Raw genomic sequence first — 4,626 nt, forward strand, 5'->3', positions numbered from 1 at the left:
TAATTATGTCTAGTAATTTTTCCGTGTACTCCTCAGTTGCTAGATGATCACGTACACGCTTCCGTAGTTCCTCACCGGTTCCTGATGTACTGACCTTGCTTTCTTCTAGAATTAGAACCAAATCCTCTTTACGCGCTATCGAAATCCATGCTGTTTTGACCATGTTACCTCGTGTACCGTCTAATGACTCTTTGCGTTAAACGTTTGTACACTTATTCGTCCTGTTCCTAGTTCGTTCTTTTCTAAAACAAACTCCCTGTTCAACGTTCGTTCTTTTCTAAAACACGGTCCCTGTTCAACGTTCGTTCTTTTCTAAAACAACGTCCCTGTTCAACGTTCGTTCTTTTCTAAAACAACGTCCCTGTTCAACATTCGTTCTTTTCTAAAACCAGGTCCCTGCTCGGGCGCCAATTGTAACGACACTTTTGGTGACGTTCAAAAATTTTTAGTTTTTGCTGGGGTATCCTCAGCCGTCGTCCAGAGTCGTGACAATATATTTATAATTTTGCCGAGACGTTGGTTTTAGAAGGAAACAGAACGTGATTTATATGTATAAATTATATATATATAACTTTATTTATTTCATAAAACTTATGATTAACAAAGTTTAATTAAAATTCATTGGAAACATTTCTAATAATAAATAAAAAAAATTATGTTGATGCCAAAATTTCCCACTTCTCCATATACTCCTTGTTAAAAGAATCTTAGCAAAACCCGTGTGACTTCTTAAACCCCTCTGCTGTTGTAAAAAAATAAACAAAACGTTTCCTCCGTGCTGTAAAAACTATTTGACCGAATAAGCCAGGTTAAAAAATATACATATAAGACAGGAAAGGAATTCTACACTACGTTTGACTCAAAGAACCAGATTTGTGACACAATGTGCCAGATGACCAACAGGCCAGTGTACTTGTTTCAGGAAAAGTAAAATTTCAAGTTTGGTAAAATTTACCAGAAGGCCCAATGAGCCAGAGTACTTGCTCTTTCACTTGTCGCAAACCAAGTCCCCGATTATATAAAATGTGCCTCCTTTTATATTGAGCATACCGAAGCTTTTTGGTGTAGCGTACCGGTATTCTTTGCTGTACTTGACTTCGCCGTGAAGTTGAACTTTGTGTCCTACTGTTTTCTCACTTCTTCTGCTTCGCCGTGATTTTTAGTACTTTTACTACGCGCCGTGTTTATTTATTTCGTGTGTTATTCCTCTTTAGTTTATATTTTATTATTAAAAAATAAAGTGTATTAATAATACAAAACTAGGTATTAAATATACATATATATTTTGTGAATTTAATATTATCTAAATGTGAAAAGAAAAGAAATAAATTAGTAAATAGAAAAAACTAGCGTTGATGTGCTTAGTTGCTGCCGAAGTTTGTTTTGTTTACGTGTATAAAAATAAAATTGTACAAACATGAGTGTTAAATTGTTTTGTGTATTATTTTATTTATATATATTTCAAATAGATATTTGTTCAATAATTAAACGTGTTTTCTGTAATAAGTGTTCAGTGTTGTTGTGTTTAGAATTTCTTTACAAATTTTGTTTTCATTCATAAAATTTGTAACAAACAAATTAAATTTTTTCGTATATTTTAGATTCTGCACATGTATCGATGCCCGCGGCACGTTGGCTTCGAGGATCACAGGTAATGTCCATGATATGTCGAATAACATTTTAATTCAATTTTGTATTTTCCAGCTAAGCCGACTTCAGTTATTTTCACGTGAGTTAATAAAAATATTATGTGTAGTGGTGGCGGTTATTTAACACACAGACTGTGTTTTCCTCTGCTTCTTGCTTTATGTAGCACAGAAATTTACTTTGTAAATTTGTGTCGTTACATTTCCCTCCTTCTTCAGACAGAAAGAAAACTAAAACTTTATTTTAATGACACGTTGATGACCCCTCGTCGGCAAATTTGCACTTGATACTTCTGATTTTCCATTTATCCCTTATTTTCCATATGATACATGCTAATACTTGTGTTACTAATATTCCTTTTAGAACGAGGCTCGATTTCTCTTTCTAATCTTTGGACACTTGAAAATTTTGTAATACTCATCTTGGTTGCTGACATGATGATGGTCATCCTTTCGTTTAAATGTACCTAGACGTTGTACGAAAATCTCTGGTTTGTTCCCTTTTGTGCTTGGTTGACTGACGTTCAATTCCTCTTGTGGTGACCATGTTTCTTGTTGACTGTCATGCTTGACTTTATCCTTTGCTTGAGTTCCTTGGCTTGGTAGTTCCGTGTTAAGTTTACTATCTGAAACATTGATAACTAATGGACCTAATGAATTCGTAAGTTGTACATGACGATTATCCGATACTGGCTGTATTATAGTAGAATTCCTCTGTAGCGATGTAGTTGATGACGAAGATGATGGTTGACCAGATTGGTGATTATCTCTTGGTGGTGCTCCTCGTGGTGACTGTGGCTGATTAACCGAAGATGGCGGCTGCGGCTCAAGTTCTTTTGGTTGTAACGATGATTTGAAATTACCTTGCGAATGACTCTGTGACGTTTGCGATGATGATTTAAAATTACCTTGGGAATGCCCCTGTGGCCTTTGCGATGATGATTTAAAATTACCTTGTGAATGACCCTGTGACGTTTGCGATGATGATTTAAAATTACCTTGTGAATGCCCCTGTGGCGTTTGCGATGATGATTTAAAATTACCTTGTGAATGCCCCTGTGGCTTTTGCGATGATGATTCTGAACTTGTAGAAGTTGGTAGTACTGGATGATTGACATGTGATGACTCCGGTACTATCATTAAACGTTGTGGCAGTGCTGGACGTGATGATAAGTCATGCTCTTCGATTTGATACTTTTGCTCTCGTGGTTGCGTATTCTGATTGTAGTTAACTAGCGACTGTTGTGCATATGCTTGTTGATAACATACTTCTGGACTTTCCCTATGAGACGTTGAAATCTGTGGAGGAGTTACGATGCATTTATGAACTGCCTCCTTGTGTGGTTTTTCCTGTAATGGTACTAAGTGTGATTGTGAATTACTTTGGTGTGGCATATTTAGCGTTGGTAGTATATTTGTTATTGGCCTACTAATTGCTGTTGCTTGTTTTGCGACTGGTGGAATCGGTTGCTGGTTACTCCTCAGTTGGATATGATGATTCGATTTAATGCTTTGATTTTGGACTATACTTTCTTGCATCAGTTTTGGTTGACTAGATTCTAATTTGACGGATAAAATGATTGGGTGGTGGTCATTCCGCCTGGCGTGACAACCCCCAAAGCGTTTCCCGATGGCCTCTGATGATTTCTGTATGTTGGATTTTCCCTGCAGCACTCGAACGTTCGACGACCTATAGTACCACAAATCCAACAAAAAAGTCTCCTAGGCTTTGTGCATTCTCGTGCAAAATGATTTCTTTCCCCACATCTACGACAAGCATTACGCACGTCCACCTTTTCGATCTGTGTTCTATTAATGGCAATCGGTGGTGACCAATCAAGAGTGCATTGGCGTTCTCTACTACTTAGTTGTGTAAGACGTTCGAATTCTTCTGCTAGTTTGCTTAAATCTCCCAAGGAGCTAAATTCACGCGGTTTGATCTGGAGCTGATACTCTGGTCTACTATTCCGGTAAATCCGACTTAACTGTTGTCTTTCTGTTAACTCAGCATATCGCATCAACTCTTGTAGTGCCAGGGCATAGTCTTGGAATGACTCCGTCTTCTTCTGGTATTTGTTCCGAATTGTGTCTTCTAATTGCTCTAAATAATTAGAAGGCAAGAAAAACTCTCGAACATCCTGAACAAAACTTGACCAGTGTGTCCACTTCCGATTGTTATTCCGGAACCACATTAGGGCTTTTCCTTTCAGTATTTCTGGCATAAGTCTTGGCAGAATGTCTCGGGGAATGTTATAAGTTTCGGAGAGTGTTTCCAAATTTTCCAAAAATGGTAATGGACTTGTTTCACCATTAAAATGTACCTCCCAATTACGCACTTGATTGGCGATTCGCGCTATGTCCTCAAATTTGCTATTCATCATGGTTGGCTCTGAGATGTGTATTCTTGGTGGGTCGATTTCGAAGCCTGGAGGTTTGGGTGAGAGACTGCGATCGTATTTAGTTTCCATGTCCATAATTATGTCTAGTAATTTTTCCGTGTACTCCTCAGTTGCTAGATGATCACGTACACGCTTCCGTAGTTCCTCAACGGTTCCTGATGTACTGATCTTAATTTCTTCTAGAATTTGAACCAAATCCTCTTTACGCGCTATCGAAATCCATGCTGTTTTGACCATGTTACCTCGTGTACCGTCTAATGACTCTTTGCGTTAAACGTTTGTACACTTACTCGTCCTGTTCCTAGTTCGTTCTTTACTAAAATCAGGTCCCTGTTCAACGTTCGTTCTTTTCTAAAACCAGGTCCCTGCTCAACGTTCGTTCTTTTCTAAACAACGTCCCTGTTCAACGTTCGTTCTTTTCTAAAACCGGGTCCCTGCTCGGGCGCCAATTGTAACGACACTTTTGGTGACGTTCAAAAATTTTTAGTTTTTGCTGGGGTATCCTCAGCCGTCGTCCAGAGTCGTGACAATATATTTATAATTTTGCCGAGACGTTGGTTTTAGAAGAAAACAGAACGTGA

The sequence above is a fragment of the Teleopsis dalmanni genome, chromosome 1 (genome assembly GCF_002237135.1).
Source record: "Teleopsis dalmanni isolate 2A chromosome 1, ASM223713v2, whole genome shotgun sequence".
Lineage (NCBI taxonomy): Eukaryota > Metazoa > Arthropoda > Insecta > Diptera > Diopsidae > Teleopsis > Teleopsis dalmanni.